We start from the raw sequence: 21,648 nt of genomic DNA on the forward strand, positions 1-21,648 counted from the left end.
GGTGGGATTGCTGGGGGAGGAGGGTATTGGGCGTGGGGGAGCAAAGGGAAAAAAATGGAACTATTGTGACAATATAATCAATAAAATATACCTAAAAAAAGAAAAGAAAAAAGAAAAATACACACAGACTAAAAGTAAAGGGATGGAAAATGTATATTTATGCAAATGGAAAGGAAAAAAGATTGGGGTAACAGTACTTTTATCCAACAAAATAGACTTTAAAGCTAAGGCTATATATTAAGAGACAAAGAGGGACACTACATAATGATAAAGGAAACAATCCAACAAGAGGATATAGTTCTAGTAAACATTTTTTGCAGCCAACATAGGAGCACTAAATATGTAAAGCAAATCTTGATGAACATAAAAGGAAAGATCAATAGAAGCACAGTTATAGTAGGGGATTTTAACACCCCATTGACTTTAATGGGTAGATCTTCCAGACAGAGAATCAACAAGGAGACGGTGGCCTTAAATGACACACTAGATCAAATGGATTTAATTATTATCTACTGAGCATTTTACCCTAAAGCAGCAGAATACACATTCTTCTTAAGTGTACATGGAAAGTTTTCTAGGGTAGTCCACATGTTAGGGCACAAAACAAGTCTTAGTACAGTATTCCCTCACTTATCACGGGTATTACGTTCTAGAACCCCCCGCGAAATAGGAACCTTACATTTATTCTACACTCTTAAACCTATGTAACTTTAACAACATATGTATACAGTACTGCAAAATACACCGATATAGAAAAAAATCCGCAATAAATAATTAAATATAATATTTTTTAAAATCCCATGATACAGTAAGGCTGTGCTAAGTGAACTGCAATATAGAGAGGCACTACTGTAAATTAAGAAGATTAAAATCATATCAAGCATCTTCTCTAACCACAATGCTATGAAATTAGAAATCAATCACAAGAAGAAAAGTGAAAAATACACAGACATGGAAGGAAAATAACATGTTATTAAATAATGAAAGGGTCAACAATGAGTTCAAAGAAGAACTGTAAGATGTACCTTGAAACAAATGAAAATGGGAACACAACAACCCAGTATCTGTGGGACACAGGGAAAGCATCCCCAAGAGGGAAATTCATAGCATTGCTGGCCTATCACAAGAAAAAGCTCAAATAAACAATGTAACTTTTACACTTAAAGAAACTTGAAAAAGAACAACAAACAAAGCACAAAGTGAATCAAAGGAAGGAAATAATAAAGACCAGAGCAGAAATAAACAAAATAGAGTCTAAAAAAATGATACAAAAGATCAATGAATCCAAGAGTTCGTTCTTTGAAAAAAATAAACAAGATTGACAAACCTTTAACCAGACTCATCAAGAAAAAAAGAGAGAACCCAAGTAAATAAAATCAGAAATGAAAGAGGAGATATATAATTGACATCAAAGAAATACAAAGGATTGAAAGAAAATATTATGAACAACTATATACCAACAAATTGTACAACCTGGATGAGCTGGATAAATGACTAAAAACATACAATCTTTCAGAACTAAATCAGGAATATCAGAGAATCTGAATAGACAGATAACACCTAGTGAAACTGAAGGAGTAATGAAAAAACTCCCAACAAAAGAAAGTCCTGGACTGGATGGCTTCTCAGGTAAATTTTACCAAACATTCCAAGGAGAACTAACATCTCTCCTCAAACTATTTCAAAAAATTTAAGAGGAAGACTCCAAAGCACATTTTATGAGGTCTCCATTATCCTAATTTCAAAACCAGAAAAGACACTACAAAAAGATAGAAGTATATGCCAATATCTCTGATGAACATAGATGCTAAATTCTCAACAAAATATTAGCAAACCAAATACAGCAATGCATCAAAAGATTATACACCATGATCAAGCAGGATTTATTCTGGGAATGCAAGGTTGGTACATTTGCAAATCAATAAATGTGATACACCACATAAGAAAATGAAGGAAAAAAGCACACATGATCATATCAATAGATGCAATGCAGAAAAAAGCACTTGATAACATTCAGCACCCATTTGTGATAAAAACTCTCAGCAAAGTGAGAATAGAGGCATCATACCTAAACATATTAAAGGCCATATATGACAAACCCACTACTAGCATCATACTCACCTGGTAAAAACTAGAAGTGTTCCCCTTAAGATCAGGAATGAGACAGGGATGTCTGCTTTCACTTCTCTTATTCAACACAGTACTGGAAGTACTAGCCATATCAATCATACAAGAAGAATAAATAGAAGGCATTCAGATTTGAAAGGAAGAAGTAAAACTGTCATTATTTGCAGGTGACATAATAATGTACATAGAGAACCCTAAAGACTCCACCAGGAAACTACTAGAACTAATAAATAAATTCAGTAAAGTATCAGGGTACAAAATTAATATCTAGAAATCAGTTGCATTTTTTTAATTATTCTATTACAACTGTCCCGTATTTCCCCCATTGCTCTCCCCTGCCCCCCCCCCGCCCCCATAGGCAGTCCCTATCGTGTTGTCCATGTCCATGGGTCATTTATACTAGACTAAGGTCCTCGACTAGACCCTTCCGCTTCTTTCCCTCTTCTCCACCTCCTCCCTCCCCCTTGGTCACTGTCAACTGTTTCTTGTTTCCATGCCTCTGGTTCCATTTTGCTCGTTTGTTTGTTTTGTTCATTAGGTTCCTCTATTAGGTAAGATCATATGGTATTTGCCTTTCGCCACTTGGCTTATTGCACTGAGCATAATACTCTCCAGTTCCATCTATGCTGTCTCAAAAAGTAAGAGTTCCTTCTTTTTTTCTGTTGCATAGTATTCCATTGTGTAAATGTACCACAATTTTTTGATCCACTCTTTCACTAGTGGGAACTCAGCTGTTTCCAGCACTTGGATATTGTAAATAACACTGCTATGAACATAGAGGTGCATGGGTTCTTTTGAATTGATGTTTCAGGATTCTTTGGATATAATCCCAGCAGTGGAATCACTGGATCAAAAGGCAATTCCATTTTTTTTTTTTTTTTTGAGGAAATACCAACTGTTTTCCACAGTGGCTGCACCAGTCTGTGTTCCCACCAACAGTGCATTAGGGTTCCTTTTTCTCCACATCTTCACCAGCACTTGTTGCTTATTGATTTGTTAATGATGGCCATTCTGACCAGTGTAAGGTGGTATCTCATTGTGGTTTTAATTTGCATCTCTCTGATGGCTAGTTGAACATACTTTCATATGCCTATGTTCAGGTCCTTTTCTCTCTTTTTAATTGGATTGTCTGTTTTCCTGATGTTGATTACATATTTTGGAGATCAAACCCTTGTCTGGGGTATCATTGGCAAATATGTTTTCCTATATGGTTGGTTCCCTTATCATTTTGCTGACGTTTCCTTTAGCTAAGCAGAAACTTTTTTGTTTGATATAGTCCTATTTGTTTATTCTTTCCTTTATTTCCCTTGCCCTGGGAGATATATTGGCAAAAATATTGCTGCGCGGGACATCTGAAATTTTACTGCCTATGTTTTCCTCTTAATCTTTCTGCTGGTGGAAGGCCTTGCCTTCAGTTTGTAAAACACATAACATCTGTGAAGTGCAATAAAGTGAATCACCCCAAATGAGATCTGCCCGTATTTGTGAAGGCTTACTGTGTGCCAGGCAGGTGCTAGGGGCTGGGGATGCATCTTAATGACCCTATGCTGGGGTGGGGGTGTGGTAGGAATCATATAAAGGGGGAGAGGCAAAAAAAAAGGGGGAGGGACTTTCATGGTGTCACTGCTTATATTTGAGTCTTTGATCCACCTTGAGTTTATTCTGGTGTAAGGTGTAAATTGATGGTCTAGTTTCATTTTTTTTTTTTTTTTTTGCATGTCCCTGTCCAGTACTCCCAATATCAACTAACAGAAACATAAATTTTTAAAAAATCCCATTCACAATTGCTTCAAAATTAATAGAATACCTAGGAATAAATCTAACCAAGGATGTAAAAGGCCCGTACTTGGAAAATTATAAGACACTGAAGAAAAATTGAAGAAGATACAAGTAAATGGAAGCACATACTGTGTTCATAGATAGCAAGAATTAATATCATTAAAATGTGCATACTACCCAAAGCAATCTATACATTCAAGCGAATTCCTATCAAGGTACCAATGAGGTATTTAACAGAACTAGAACAAATATTTCAAAAATTTATATACAGCCATGAAAGGCCCTGAATAAGAATAGCGATCTTGATAAAGAAGAACAAAATTGAAGGAATCACACCACCTAATATCAAACTATACACTAAGGCCACAGTAATTCAAATAACATGTTACTGGTTGAAAAACAGACACGTAGATCAATAGAACAGAAGAGAGAGCCCCGAAATAAACCCATAGCTTTATAGTCAATATTAGACAGAGGAAGCAAGCACATACAATGGGCTAAAGATAGTTTATTCAACGTATGGTGTTGGGAAAACTGGACAGATACATGCATAAAAATGAAACTAGATCATGTTTGTATGCCACACATAAGAATAAATTCAAAATGGATTAAAGGCTTAAATGTTAGACCCAAAACCATAAATATTCTAGAAGAAAACATAGGCCGTAAAATCTCAGACATTATTTGTAGCAATATTTTGTATGATATATATCCTCAGGCAAGGGAAACGAAAGAAAAAATAAGCAAATGGGACTTCATCAAACTAAAAAGGTTTTGCACAGAAAAAGAAATCATAAACAAAATAAAAAGACAACCCACTGATGGGCGGGGTTATTTACAGTCATCAAGATATGGAAACAGCCCAAGTGTCCATCAGTAGATGAGTAGATAAAACAACTGTGGGACATTTACAGAATGAAATACTACTCGGCTGTAAAAAAGAAGAAAATTTTACCCTTTGCAACAGCATGGATGGACCTGGAGAGCATTATGCTAAGTGAAATAAGCCAGTCAAAAAAAGACAAGTACCATATGATTTCATTCATATGTGGAATCTAATGTACACACTGAGCTAACAAGCAAAATAGAGACAGACTTATAGATAGAGAACATGCTGACCACTCTGTGGTCAGTGGGAGGTTAGGGGATGGAGGGATTGAACAAAAAGGAAAAAGGACTCGTGGACATGGACAACAGTGTGGTGATTGTGGGGTGGTAGGTATAAGGAGAACAAATGGTAATGGAAAAATACAATTAAAAAGTAAAATCTTTTTCCCCCAGTTAAAAAAATTTAAATTCATAGTTAAAAGGAAAAAAAAAAACTTCTAGGGCTATAATATGCAATATGAGGACTATAGTTAACAATACTGTATTTGTGTATTTTAGAGTTAAGAAAGTAGATTATAAAAATAATCATCAAGGAAAAAAATTGTAAATATGTGAGGTGATGGATTTTAGACTAATTGTAATAATTTCTCAATATATACTTATATGAAATCATTATATTGTACACCTTAAACTTATATAAAGTTATATGTCAATTATATCTCAATAAAACTAGGGAAAAAGAAAAACATAATGGCAGCATGAAGGTATAAAATATGTAAAGTGTAATAGAAAATAAAAAGGCATGATTCCATTTTTAGAAAATAATCACTGTTAAACAACTTTCGGCATGTTTGAAACTTTTCAGATATTTTTCTATGCTCACATAGATATTTTTCAAACTTAAGTGAGCAAGATTATATTATTATTTTTATTTTGTAACCTAATTTTGTTTACTTAATTACATTTTTTGAGCGTCATTTATACCATTACTTTAAAGTAGGAGCACACAATTCCTTTGCCTGAAAATACTGTCATTTACTTATGCAGTGTAATCAGTGTCTTATTAATGGAACTGTTCACACTTAAAAATGGCTAAATGTCATACCCTGAGATTGATGCTGACCCAGGACACACCACACACTGTTTTTGAAGAAGGAATTTCCTAATGTTAAGTAAAAATACTGTCGTTCTAGCTATAGTTCTTTAACATTAACTTTAGGGAGAGAATTTAAGGACTACAGAGATTTGAAGAAGGATTGGTTGTCCTGGTTGTTTATAGTTCTTCAGTGAGCTCAAGGATAGCTTAATAACAAATGAGAATAATCAAGTGTTTCTACTTTTACAGGGAGAGACTTGGGTATTCCATTCAGTTTTCAACCAAGGTTTAACCGGGAAGGGCAGATTTTATGACTTGACCATGCATCTTGTGTCAACACTATGTGTTGCCAATATTTAATATACAAATCTTTATAGGAATTCTATCCAGAGTTACCAAAGAGGAATTCAAGTGAAGGATTAAGGACTATAGAAACCTCTTTTGTAATATTGGACTGGGAGTCCTGCTCTTATTCCTTGTAACCGGGAACACTGTTAGATCCTCACGTGAAGAACTGCCAGAAGAGGTTGTAAACCACTTTACTAGCCTCAACAACCAACCAGCCTTTGTGAGACTTAGGAGGGATGAAGGGTTTGATCAATGGCAGTTACATGTTTGTTTGCATGTATTTTCAGAAGAATTAAATATTCTGGGTAGAGCAAAGATACAAATGGAAAATCAGTACACTTACAAACACTGCTAAGGATGTGATAGAGGCAGAAAGAATCCAGTCTGGATTAAATAGTGCTAGAGAAGCTGGCCACTGAAATGTCTTTTAATACTAACAGCTCAGATACTAGTAAGCATCTGTTGAACAGGACTTTTGCTAGTGCAGTACAGTAGTCTACCCCCACCCCAACCATGGTTTCACTTTCTGTTGTTTCAGTTACCCGCTATCAAGGATGGTCCAATAATATTAAATGGAAAATTCTAGAAAGAAATAATTCATCTTTTAAATTGCACGTCATTCTGAGTAGCATGGTGAAATCTTGCACCTTCCTACTCAGTCCTTCCTGGGACAGGAACCATTCCTTTCTCCAGCATATCCATGTTATCTTGTATATGCAACCTGCCTGTTAGTCACTTCATAGCCATCTCAGTTATCAGATCAACTGCTTTGGTCTTGCAGTGCTTGTGTTCAAATAACCCTTATTAGTCTTAATAATGGCCCCAAAGCAGAAGAGTCGTGATGCCAACAATTTAGATATGTCAAATTGAAAAGATAAAAATGTATAAGAGAAAGCATAGTATATATAGAGTTTCAGGCATCCATTGGGGGTCTTGGAATGTATTCCCATGGATAAAGGGCCCTACTATGTGTAGAATTTCTATTCCAAAATTTGTGTCTGACTTCTAAACACATTAAAGAGTTAGGCATTTAATTATTTTTTAAAGATGAGTTATTTTGATAATTTATTTTTTTTTCAGTGTTACAATAAAAATCTTTATTTAGGTTTGGTCAGTACAGGGACGATATACTGGAGTCACAGAGCAATATGCATTAATAGGGTACAACAGTTCATAAAAACTGAGTAACTATGCACACAATTTCTTTTCTTTTTTTAACAATTTCTTAAACATTCAGGCACCTAAAGAGAAAATGCACAGATGTATGGTGGGAAAAACTGTATCTAACACTGTTCTATAGTTACTTGGTGATAAAGCAATTAAGTGGTTAAAACTATTTTGTTTATTGATTACATCTATTCTTTGTGGCTTTCTAGATCAGGGCTGTCTCTTGGGACTAATGGAACTAATCTCCAGTTTACAGAGTAAATAATGGACCAGTGTCCATCTTTCCTCTTCTATTTTCTCCTCTCTTCTCCTTTCTTTTTCTCTTGCTTTCATCTTCTCTTTTCACTACCAATATTTCTCCTTAGCTACTCTCTTTACCTCTCTCCTTCCTCCTTTTAACTCTTGAAATTCTATTTCTTCCTGACCCAGGCTTCTCAAAATTAGACATCTTTTATGTTTTCCCATCATTCTCCAGCATAATAGCTGGGTTTTCGGCAAGCTCTCTAGATCCTGCAAAGTTTACTTTTTTTGTTTAGTGAAGTGATGTATTAAAAGCTGCATCTCTAGCTTCTTCTGTGCTTTCATGCCCATTTACCTCTTTGCTTGAATATTAACTGAGGGCTCAACAAATGCTTTCAATCACAAGAATAATGTCCAGACATTGCCTCTATGTGGTAAAATACTTTTCCTATTGGAGTCCTTGAAGATGGCAAACGCATGACCATGAGCAACTTTAAGGGAAATTCATCATGAAATGTCTTTTTTGAGTGTTGTTCAAAAAATAAGCGGTTGCTATAGGATTTTAATAAAATGGGCCCCATGCCAAGATGGAAAGCATGTGGTCATCAACTACAAAGGGAGCTTCAGCTGAGAGGGCTCATTTTGGGATGAAAATTGTCTTCCTGTTTTCTTACTACATCAATGATACAGCAATTTCTTTTATAATTTCCAGTTGTGCACAAGCCAGTCAGCAGAAAATGAGTTTCCTTTCCCCTCTAGCTGAGAGAATAGTCTTTAAAGAATGAAAGATGAAAAGAAGGAGAAAGGAAAGAAGGAAAAAAATCTATCATAAAACCTCATTAAAAAAATCTCTTCCCTCCACTGGTTTGAGGGAAAAGAGATTAGTTTGATACGCAATGACTTGTCTTAGAGCTTGTCTTAACAGTTTCTCTCCAGGCACACAGGGCTATTAGTGGGGAACTGATGCATACTTTTTAATGATTCAATAATTGTATAATTAAATATATCCTTCAATGACCATTTATTTATCTCTTGCTTACCTCTGCTTTACAAGCTAAAAAGAGAATATCAGTTGATCATTGAAATTTTACTTAGATTTTTCTCATTAAACTGCTCACACATATTATTTCTTCTTAAAGCTAGCATTCCAAACTTGCAAAAACAAAATAAAAACTTCAAAGATCACAAGGTCCTTTCCTTCACCATCAGAGAAGGAGCTTCAAATTAGGCTGTAGATTTTTTACCGATGTGTAACCAAATTTAGAATTTTAAGATGTAATAAAATCATCTTGTTAAAGCAGGTCAGGAAATGTGGTTAGGAGCCTTTACTAACTTTTGATGCCAAGTATTCCCATTGTGTATCTGCAAGGTTTGAGCCAGGTCAACTCATTAACTGCTTATAGAGTGGCTAGGGCAGGAATGTGCGGGTCTAGAAGCTTGAGCTTCTCCCCAGGATCTATCCCAGGATTGATGTTGGTCCCTTGGGTGAGTTACCCAATGGTTCACACACTACAACATTAAAAATTTAAATCTCCTTGCATCTAGACTCTTGCTGACACTCGAGATGGAAGGGAAATTAACCATCTAATCATTTTTTAAAATGAGAACTGCTGTCTTAGTTTGGGTTCCCCAATCCCTGGAGTTGTCAGAGGGGTCCTTTCTTAAAACAGCAGGGCAAGGCCTTGATACTCCTTTGTAGTCACTAGTATTACATAAAGGCTGTCCAAAATGGAGGTTGTCACTTTGGGTGACACTGATCCCTTCTTTAGAGGGCAATTCCCACAGGGGCAGCTGGGAGCTATGTCATCAACCACCATTGTCAGTAGCAACATTCTCAGGAATGAATATCTCAGCCCTAAAATAAGGGCCTAAGGTGCGCCATAACATCCAATAACAGCTGTGTTGAGTTTTTGTGTAACTCTTGATAGGTAGTTCACAGTGGGCCTCTTTAAGAAAGAAAATACCAAGACTAGCAGAAAGATGTTGGGACAGAAGTGGAAATTAGGTCAAGGCAATTCTAGTCTGGCTACTGGGGAGATTAAAACTATCAGAGATTTCTGATTTCTTCGTGCCTTGTGCCTCCCTGAATAGTCAGTCAGCTCCTCAGTTCCAGTGGCATCTTTCCCAGAAGCACATGACTGGGAAATGCCTACTACCCTCAGAGAGTGGTATTAGGATTACAACCCAGAATGAGGTTACTTGTAACCTCTTTGGTGAACTATGCAAGCCTCTGTCTCTATAAACTAACTGTATGGTCTTATCAGATGGCAATGTCAAGGATGGGACCAGTGACAAATTTTAAGGGTTTATGGATGCAGCCATCTCCTAAATGGCAGCCAGCCTGGAGGCGTTAGAAGGGGAGGAGAGGAAGCAACAGCAGCAGAGGTAGCACACACTGAGTTCTATGAAATGACTCTGATCACTACTAAGTTTTTACATATCATAGGAACTTTTACCCACCTATCTCATCTGCCTATGGAGACATCACCGAATAGGGTTGTCTATGTGAATGTCAGTCATACTGTAACCCAGACAAATATGTGAACATATACACATGTCCACACACACCATGTGCACACATACACACCTGTGCACTCATCCCTCTGGGAGTATTTATAGAATGACTAGTTCTATAAGGTATACCAGGGCTACATGAATGTGATGCAAAAGCCAGAGAATTTTTTCTAAATAGATAGACTGTAAGATCTATGAAGGCAGCATTTCTTGTCTCTTTTGGTTACTGATATATCTCCAGCACCTAGAAGAGTGCCAGCACATAGCAGGTGCACAAGAAATACTTGTTTAATGAAATAGGTAGTACTTCACTACCCCTAATAGCAACTCCAACTACACTAACCAAGAACAACTACACTGACAAACTAGAGAATGAGCAATTTTTAACTTGGGAAGGTGCTTAGCATGTTGCTCAGTATGTGATCCTTAATTATTGAATGAATGGATGAACTTTTGTATTAGTCTATTTTTTTTTTTACATTAAAAAATGGTATACAACAAAAAGTAGAATTCCTCATCACTCTGACAGCAACTTTCTAGCAGTCTCACTTTCTAGCAACAACTAGGATTTACAATTTACGTGCCCTTCCAGAAATTTTACTGTGTGTGTTTATACATGTATAAACATATGGGAACATACTCTATACACTGTCCTACCCTTGCTCTTGCTTTTCAAAAGTCTTGAACATTTTTCCTTATCACATCACATAGATCTACCTTATTTCTTTCAACAAAGGCATAATATTTATAGCAGTCTATCATATAGACATGACATAGTTCATTTCATTATCCTCCAGAGATAGAAATTTGCTTTGTGCTGAGTCTTTGCCATTTCAAACAACATAACAGTGAAACCTTTGTTATGCTTCAGGGGCACCATTGACATACCCTCATTAGAAATGCTGCCTCCCAACCTGACATTGTGCAATGTGGTGACCTTGATCTCTATACTTAATTCTTTGCACACATGTCCAAATATTTCTGTAGGATAAATTTCTAGAAGGACAATTGCTGGATCCAAGGCTATGTTCAATGTACATTTTGATATCTAAATCCCCAAAATGTCGACTGATGTTAAAATGAACCAATTGATGAATCTTTTGAGGGAGTCAGTATTAGTCAGGTTTCTCTGGAGAAACAGGATACATCTATATATGAGGTTTGTCCAGAAAAAGTCCAGCCATTGTTAGTATAATGAGAACAGTTTACATGATATCAATGTAACCTGGCAACTAAAGAGAGTGAACTGGAATGTGCATGTGTGAATAATGATGACTTTGCTGTAGACGATGTGGAGTCAGCACATGTAATATGACTATCCCATTCAAAATGACTGAGTGAGTAGAACAACGAATCTGCATTAAATTTTGCATTAAGCTTGAACACTCTTCCACAGAAACTATTCAGATGATTCAAAAGGCTGTAGCTATGGGCAACTGATGATTTATCAGGAAAACATGCCCGCTCATGCATCACGTCTCATGCAGAGTTTTTTTTGTGAAACATCAAATCACCCAGGTGACTCAGCCCCACTACAGCCCAGATTTGGTGCCCTGTGACTGCTGGCTTTTCCAAAAACTAAAATCACCTTTGAAAGGGAAGAGATTTCAGACCATTGATGAGATTCAGGAAAATACAACAGGGCAGCTGATAGCGATTCCAACAAAGGATTTTGCGGAGTGTTTTGAACAGTGGAAAAGCCGTTGGGAGAACTCTATGAGGTCCCAACGTGCCTACTTTGAAGGGGACTGAGGTGTAACTTGTATCTTCTTCAATAAATGTCTCTCTTTTTCACAGTAAATTGCTGGATACTTTCTGTTAATCATATATATATGTAAACATTATTGATACATAAACACTATTGATTCTGTGTGTGTGTATATATATACATATACATGTATAATATATAGACGAAGAGATTTATTATAAAGAATTGGCTCACGTGATTATGGATGGTAAAAAGTCCCAAGATTTGCACTTGGGAGCTGGAGACCCAGGAGAGCTAATGCTATAGTTCCAGTTCAGGACCAAATGCCTGAGAGCGGGAGAGCCAAAAGTAGAAGCTGTAGTCTGAGTCAGAGTCTAAAGTCCCAGCTTGAAGAAAGTCAGGTAGATGAAGTAAATCCTTTGTTATTCAGTGTTTTGTTCTATCTAGGCCTTCAACATATTGAATGAGGCCCACCCACATAATGGAAGACAATCTGCTTTACTCAGTCTATCAATTCAAATATTAATCTTATCCAGAAATACCTTCACAGATACACCTATAATAATGTTTAATCAAACATCTGAGCACCCTGTAGCCCCATCAAGTTGACAGATGAAACTAACCATCACAGGATCATTCCCCAGAAATTTAAATGAGAAATAAATGCTACTCACATTTCTAATGCTACTTGAGACTAAAATATGACTTTTATTTCTGTTCTGTTTGCATAAGTAAATGCACTAATTCTTGATTTGTCCATGTTAAATTTTGTTTTTAGATTCTTAGTCTTCGACATTATAATATTTAGTGTCAGTGAATATATTCCACCTTTTAAATACTTAGTATATTACAGTAATATCAGTCCTTGCTCCTGGCATAATGCTCACCTGTGGAAGTCCAATTTAACCTTCCTTGTACATATGTAATTTTACAAACATCTATGGGCATTTTACATCCAAAGGGCTTTGGGATCAAACCTTTAGAGATTTCCTTACTGATGTTTCTCAGCTTTTAGTTCATCCAAATTCTAAATTCATCCTTGGTTTTTATTGCTATAAAGTAATTCAATTTTATTTATAAATTAAACAAGTGGCCTTTGATCCCATACTCTTTGCGAAGCCTGATGCAGTCTGTTGGATCTGCCATGTTCCTTTTGTATTTTAAAAGCAGTAGCTAGCTACACTAGAGACAGCTTGACCTTACCATGAGAAATAGCATTTTATCATGAAACTTGGCAGAGCCTTCAATTTCCTCTTGTTTAATATCTGTCAGTCACATCCATTGTCCAGGAAACATTCCCTATGGTCTCTGTGTAAAAGTTTTTATCTCTGGTGGCTGATACGACTTGTCTGGGGCCAGATCATCCCCATCCCACAGCTCAGTGATGGTATATTGCTGAATCCCTGTGGAAAACCAGTCGTGTTCTTTAAACTGTGGCTGGAAAGTTAATGATGCAATAAAAGACACTGAATCTCTTACACATACCATTAAGTTACTGCCCACTCCCACTAAATTATGTGCCCACCTGTGTGACCCTGCTGCTGAACCCAGTGGGCATAAAACAGAGGCTAATGTGAAAGAAAGAGGTCTTGTTTGTCATAGTGTAGTTTGAACTGGAAGAGACTTTAGTCCTTGTTTAATTATAACTCTTCATTATAAAGACCAGAAAACTGAGGCCCAGAGAGGTGAACTGACTTGGCTTAGACTATCCAGCTCATTGTTGTCAGAGCTGGAGCTGAAAAGTATGTATTTTTATTAACTAATTTAACTGAGGTATAATTTGCATACCATAAACTACCCAGAACTGAAGTGTCCAGTTGATGTATTTTGACAAATGTACATAAAGCTTTGTCACCATGGTCAACACACCAAGAAAGATAAAGAACACTTTATTACTTTCAGGAATTTTCCACGTTTCTTTCTTGTTGGAAAGGAGGTTTTTGATTCCTGAGCTGGAGTTTTTTTGCCACCACTGACCCTTTCATCAGTGTATAGGTACACACATCATTTGGTGAAAAAAATCCAGAGCTGGAAATAGGCTATATGGGTTCTTATTTGAGTTCTTGCTCAATTAACTGTATGATTTTAGGCAGCCATTTCTCTAAGTCATTGTTTCTAGCTATTATAGGATGTAAGATAAGTTGGGTGGAGGTACAGATTAAAAAATTGATAAAGCTTGCTTTTGCTTCTTCCTACCCTTCTTTTCTGAGATCGATCCTATAGCTCCAGGGCTGTGAAGTATTAGTAGTTCTATCTAGCTTCCACTTCATTCTTTACTTGGTTTTGAGCTAGCTAAGTATTATTACAAAGTGAGCTGAGTAGTTCATTTATGGCAAGATATTAATACCTTTGTTCCTAGCAGTGCTTGTTTTTAATAATCACAGTGACTTCTATGGTTTATTGGGATCTACACTGTGTTGGGCATGTATTTAGTACTCTATATACATTGCCTAAATAGATGCCACCTTATAGGAGCCCTGTACTCTTGTTGGGATTTTATATAGGCTAATCTGAGGCTTAAGGAGACTAAGTCACTCACCCACAGTTGCAGAGCTGGTAAGTAGCAGTTTGCAATGGGACTCAGATCTTCCCAACTCCAAAGTCAGGACACTTTCCATTCTGCTACCCTACCTCAGGGAACTCTTGAACATGATAATGCCTCACCCAAAGGAATGACTCTTTGAAGGTGAAATTTAAGGTAGCATGTCATCCTGGAAGAAGAATGACATCTGACCAGAGAGCTCATGGACAACATATGAATCACCACAGGACCACAGCAAGAGAGACCTGAGAAAACCCTGCGAACAGGGCACTGCTCTTTGCATGAGAGCAGCTATGTTTAACTACGTATGGGACAATCCTGTGCACTGGGGCATATGTGTACTGGAGGACAAACAGAATAATTCATAGGTAATATTTCCTATAAAAAGTGAGATTCCAGGCCAGATTGTATCAGTATATTAATTACAGCAAAAGGGAAAGGAAGCATCACCCACTTATTCAAGGAAGTGACTCTGGCTAAGGACCTCATGCCTACTAAAGCAGTGCTGTATCCTTCTCCCCACAGCATAAAGAGAGGTGCCCTGGTTTAAGGGCATGAGCTGACTCTCATTCACAAAGAAAATGCTTCAGAGAGTTTTGCCTGAGAGAATACTGGAGTTTTAGTTGGAGCACCTAATTTCATTCATTTTTTTTTTTCATTCATATATTTTGCTTGTCATTGTTTAATTTGTAAGTTTAGAATAATACTTTTTGTTTTAAAGCCCTCTTAGCTTTTAAAATTTTTATTAAGTGGTACAGAGGAGACTGTGAGAAATAAAAGCAACTCAACAGCTACAGGCACCAAAGTAAGTACAGCACATATAATTAAGAACATATTTCTCTCTACGGGGAGATAAGCAGGCCCCAGGAAAAACAATTGAGGACTATTCCATTGTGCTGTTTGGTGGGGGTGAGGGCGGTGTGTCTGGCTCTGTCTCAAGAACATCCCTAACTCTAGCCTACTCCTGATTGAGACCTCTTTTAGGTAACTTCTTGATCTGCGGTCTGCTGAGAAACACTCTTGGATGAGATATCAGAGTGCAGTTCTTTTTGTTGGTAACACACAAATAACACCGCCCTTTGGCCAATACCTAGAGGCAGTTCTGGAAATATCTTCTCATTGCTGAGCTGGGCTGAGTCCAGAAACAAACCCTGGCCCCTGGATTTTGGAAATACTGAGGCTTAGTAGACTTAATTAGTTTTGGTGCTGATGAACTCCCACCTCTCCTTCCCATTTTTAAAAGAAAGCTTCCTGAGGTCAGAGGCCTGAGACTTCATAAAAGCAGATCACATACCAAACAATTTCAGGTACAACAAGATAATGGATGCTTTGAGGGTTGTGTGGCTACAGGCGTCTACACCCAGCCTGTGGTTTTGCCTGGTCAATGGGGCATAGAAATCTGGTTGTCTTTGCCTCAATAGTTTTAACTTTCAGTGGCATGGGGATATTAAGACAGAATGCTTGTCTGAGTCAGAAGGAAACGGAGAGGTTGGGTCAAATTGTGTTTGCCCACTCAGGGATCAAAGACAAAACTGAGGCTTAGGAGGTGGCTGCCATACCCAGGCTGACATAACTTTCCAAAAAGTGAATTGACCTCATGACCAAACCAATGAACGAACAAACCACTAGGGAATGGAGCTCTGAAGGAGTGTGAGGACCCCATATCTTAACCCAAGGGATCACTGTTAACACCTGCTAAATTGTAGAAAGCAGGACTTGTTTTGTACATTATGGGATATGCTTTTCTTTTAGAGTTCACAAAAGCTTTCTTGTTTCACCAAACAAAGAATATTCATTTTTAGCTGATTTCTGAGAATATTTATTTAAGACCAATTCATTATTTTTTTGTTATTTTTTTTTATTGAGATATAACTGACATATATGTCTGTGATAATACCATGATATTAATTTCAAGTGTACAACATAATGCTTCAATATTTGTACATATGTGAAATGATCAGCACAATAAGTCTAGTTAACATGTGTCACCATACCTAGATACTATTTTTTAAAGTTTTTAATTAATTAACTTAAAAATTAAATTTATTGAGGTAACATTGGTTAGTAACATTATATATTTTCAGGTTTACATTATAATTCTAAATCTGTATACCCTATTGTGTGCTCACCATCCGAAGTATAGTTTTCTTCTGTTACCATATATTTGACCCTCTCATTACTGACACCCCCAAATCCCGAAACCCTTTGGCCCCTTACCCCGCCTGCAGCTGCCTGTGAGATGACAGGATGTATCAAACTGAAACCATGTCCTGTTTTGATCAGCCTGTTGTACCTGCAGCTGCCAGAAGGCCAGACGGCTGACAAGGCTCACAAAAAATCCCCCTTTTTGCTCTCCCCCTGTAAAAGCAACCCCCTTCTCCCCTAGAAGGTCAGAGTCCTGACCACCCATGGCAGGTCTCCCTGTCTGTTGATTTCCCCAATAAACCTCTGCTTCTCAACTTACTGCATCTTAGTGGTCATCTGAGTGACTCTGTTCTTACAATTACCCACTTCACTTTCCCTCCATCCCCTTTCCCCTCTGGTAACCACCATTCTGTTGTCTGCATCTATGAGATTGTTTTGTTTGTTACTTTTTCTTTTATATTACACACATGCATGAAATCATACTGTTTTTGTTCTTTTTTCTCTAATTTCACTTGGCATAATACTCTCAAGATGCATCCATATTGTCGTAAATGGCAATATTTCATATTGTTTATGGCTGAGTAGTATTCCATTGTGTATGTTGATCCTTTTGACCACTTCATTGAGTGTTGTTTCCTGGAGTCTGTGGCACAAATGCACAAGGACAAGGTGAACTGCATAACACAACACCTAACCCTTCAGTTCTGCATTGGTCCTGACCATCTCCCTACCAACTCCCTTGGTCTCATGAAAACCAGTATGTGGCCAATGAAAAACAAAATCTCCCTATACAGAGACAGCTTAACCCAAGACAGAGTTCACTTTAATGGCAGTCTCATAAAAGACATGGCTATTAGTTACCATCCTGTGCTCTCTAATACTGGGGATGAGGAAAGGTTCTTGATTTTACCCACAATATGCCCACCATACCTCAGCCATCATGTTTCCATGCCCTCACAAACCAAAAGGAGCCAAGGTGACTTGTGAGCTATTTTTAATTTGGAGATCAATGACTGAGGGACCTTACACAAAGAGCCCAGTGTAATTTTAGTAGTCACAGGCCAACCTCAGGTTTTCCTCTTGTTCCTTAGCCATATCCCTACATGACCTTGAGAAAATAAGTTAGCCACCCAAAGGAGGGCACTAGCTTTACTGATGTTAGTAAAACTGAATACAAAGCCTGCATTTAAAAAAAATTTTTTTTGAAGGTGCTATAGGGTGACCCAAGACAAGCTTCTTCCATAATGAAAAAAAAATCTCCTTTTTCATCCCCATTGTGAATCTAACTTCATGTACATGATAGTTCAGGCTTACACTGAACACTTTATGAAAAGGAGGATATTTTACAAAATGATCTCACTTACTTATTTTTTAACCAAGAATAGCATTAACCCTCTAAGGGGTTAAATCAAACTTCTTAGATTTAAAACACAACTCAAATAGAAGAACTACTAGTTTACTTACTTTTCTCTAGATTCAGATTTGTGAATTTTTTTAAAGAGAAAAGTCTGTTTTAATTTTCTCTGAAAATGAACTTTTTGCACCCCAAATTTCTAACTCAGAGATAAAATTGGATTCTTTGAAAAGGCTCAGAACTAATTTTTAAAACCTAAAGCTCATCAATAAGTGACACAGTCTTTTGGGTACCACTGTATGCTCCCTAGTTCAAGGGGCCATAATGTTTTTTCAAAACAGAATCATTCATTATCATTTGGTGCCTATGATTAGGCAATTCAAATTACATACTTTTTGCTCTTTTTGACCATGAAATGTTCACTATTTCTGATCATTAACCAGAAAGTTCATTTTTATTTAGTGTAAAATCTGAGTAATGAAGAATTCTTAGAGGGATTTTGTGTTTTTAAATATATATCCTAATACTTTATGATATGCTCAAGCAATAAACAATATTTTCTGAGACATGTTTTCACCTCACTCCTCCCCCAAATCTTGATCTGTATATATATTTTTAATTGTTTATAGTTTTGGAAAGTAAAAAACACAAAAAATAGTATGAGGTCATAATAAATAATCTATATGTCCACTATACATTAATATTTTATTATATTTGCTTTTTGTCTTTTTTAATTAAAAATATAAAGCATTACAGATAAAATTTAAGTCCTGTTTATTTCCCATTTTCTGTCTTACTCCATTCCCAGAAATAGTTGATGTTATGAATCTATGATGTATTCTTAAATTATTTCAAAATAATTTTTATGTGCCTACTTATATGTCAAAAAGCAATATGTACTAGTGTATATGTTTTTTAAACATGCATGAGGAACACTTTATTGTCCATTTTTGTATATATCATAAGTTGTTTTTCTCAGTCAACATTGATTTATCCATGAATATCTGTAGTAGTGGATGAGTCTTATTTGTTTATATTATTTACAATGTGTGACATATTTGAAATTATACCATTTTAGTTTGCTTGTTTGCTTTTGTTTTTTTATTTTGTTTACTTTTTCCATGTCCTCATTTTTTGAGTGGTTAAGTTTTTTTATTTCCCCTTTTTTTCTTTATTAGTTTGGAAATTATACATTCCATTTCTAGTTCTTTAGTAGGTATCTTTATAATTTTGTAATACACAACTCACATTATTTTTAAATAAATGTTAACATTAATTTATTTTCTCATTCTAAACAAGCAAGGAATTTAGCATCTTTTAAATTTTTTCAAAAAAGATTTTATTTATTTCTTAGACAGAAGGAGAGAAACACTGGTCTGTTGCCTCTGCACCCCTGCACCCCTGCTCTGACTGGGAATCAATGTGGTGACCTTTTGGTTTATTGGCTGGTACTCAAGCCATTGAGCCACACCAGCTAGGGCAAGGAATTTGGCTCCTTTTATTTTTACTACAATCAACTCTCTTCAGTCTTCCATCTTATGATTGTCTAGAGTTTTAGTCCTATCTTGCTAAATACAAAATAATGTTTATTATTGGTAGTTAACATTTTTTAATCATTTTTTCCCCTTACCATTGCTATTAAATTCCATCTTTCATTCTTGCTTTCTGTTCTTTCCTGCTTAAGTTTCTCTTTCAGCAGTTCTTTTGGTGAGGGTCAGTTAAGTCTCTTGGGCTTTAAATGTATAAAAATGTATTTATATTACTTTCACTCTTGAATGATCAGTTTTCTGTGGATAGAATTTTATTGTCAGTTTTTCCCTTGAACACCTTCAATATGTAATTTATTCTCTTCTGGCATCTGTCGCTTCCAAGGAAAAGTTTCCTGTTAGCAGCTAGTCTGAATGTGTGATTTACACTTTGAGATAATCTGCCTTCTCTTTGTTTGATTTTCAGTTTTTCTTACTACTTTGTAGTTTCACTACAATGTGCCCATGTTTGGAATTGTTTTCAGTTATCCTGCTCATGACTCAGTGTGGTTTTCATTTCTTATTTTTTAATCTTAAGTATTTCTTCAGTTCTGGAAAATTGTCATCTGTTATTTCTTTAAATATTGCCCCTTTCCTAATCTATCTTTTCTAATTTCTCTGGAATTTCTACTAGAAATATATTGAATTATCTCCTTTCTTTCTTCCATCTCTCTTAGCATCTTGTTCATATTTTCTTTATTTCTTATTTGTCTTTGCAATGTTTGCTGTTATCTTTTTCAGCTTTCAGGTCACAAATTCCTTTTTCAGCTCTTTTTTATTTAAATGAGACTATTTTAATTTCCTGGATTTCTACTCAGTTCCTTTTCAAATCTGATTGTTCTTTTTTTATAATCTCCCATTCTTGGGTTAGGGATTTGTATTTTTTTCCAAAATATTTCCTGCTGTTTTATTTTCCTGTCCTGAAAATCTTATCATCCACATTGCAGTGTGACTGCCAGGGTTTCTAGGAAAGGGGATGGGAAATGCTCACTCTTAAAAAAGGTATTAATCAGCTTTTTTCATCCAGTTAGATTTTGTTTGAATCCACAACAAGAAAATAAGCTTGAAGTCTAGGCTCCTTTAAATGTAGAAAAGTTATTTTAATCAACTTTAAGGTCTAAGAAAAAAATCCAGAAGCAGAAACTAGGCAGTTATTATGTAGAACAGCAGTTCTCAACCTGTGGGTTGCGACCACTTTGGGAGGTCAAACGACTCTTTCACAGGGGTCACCTAAGACCATTGGAAAACACATATATAATTACATGTTGTTTTTGTGATTAATCACTATGCTTTAATTATGTTCAATTTGTAACAATGAAAATACATTCTGCATATCAGATATTTACATTACGATTCATAACAGTAGCAAAATTACAGTTATGCAGTAGCAACAAAAATAATTTTATGGTTGGGGGTCACCACAACATGAGGAACTGTATTAAAGGGTCACGGCATTAGGGAGGTTGAGAACCACTGATGTAGAGTAAGTGAAAGCTCAAAACCTACCACCTCAATGCCTTGAGTATAGGCAGGACCAGCTATGTGGGTGTGCAAGCTATACAGTGACACAGGCCTGTGCTGGAAGGGACCTGTACTTGGTTTAATGCTCTTCTATCACCATCTTGAAATGTCTAATAATTTTTGAACAAGGGGCCCTTACTCATTTTGCACTGGACTCCAAAATTATGTAGTTGGACTTGGTACTAGGGGAAGTCCTAAGAGATAGGAAGAGAGTGTAAAAGAAAAAAATGACCTTTATTATCCCCAGAGCATTGTGGGTAGAAGTGTTACAGAGTAAAGGGGGGTTCTTTAACGTGACACCTTGGTGTAAAACCCAACAACTAGTGTTGAGGAAAACAGGTCTTTATTTACAATATTCCAATCTGGGGAGGACAATGAGCACTTCAGCTCAGAGCCCTGTTTTCCCATGGGACCCAGCACTTCCCTTGCTCCCCAAAAGGCCAGAAACCAAAAACATGCCCAGGTGTTCCCCATCCCTTATCTGTCAGCTGTCTCCCTCGGGATCTGGGGTATGATATCATCAGCCACCATATAACAGTCCATGAAAACATATGCCATGGTTCTCTCATAGATCATGCATGGTTCTCTCTTTGCCCTTTCAAAGCTGCATGGAGTTCTCCTTCTGCCCTCCTTGCAAACCTCATGGATCTCCTTTCCTCCTCTCAAAGCTGCATGGAGAACCTCTCTTCTCAAAACCGCATGGAGATCCCCATTCTGTAACAGAAAAGGCAGGAGAGACAGTGAGAGAGACAT

This window comes from Furipterus horrens, unplaced genomic scaffold, assembly GCF_987537825.1.
Source record: "Furipterus horrens unplaced genomic scaffold, mFurHor1.1.pri manual_scaffold_4, whole genome shotgun sequence".
NCBI lineage: Eukaryota > Metazoa > Chordata > Mammalia > Chiroptera > Furipteridae > Furipterus > Furipterus horrens.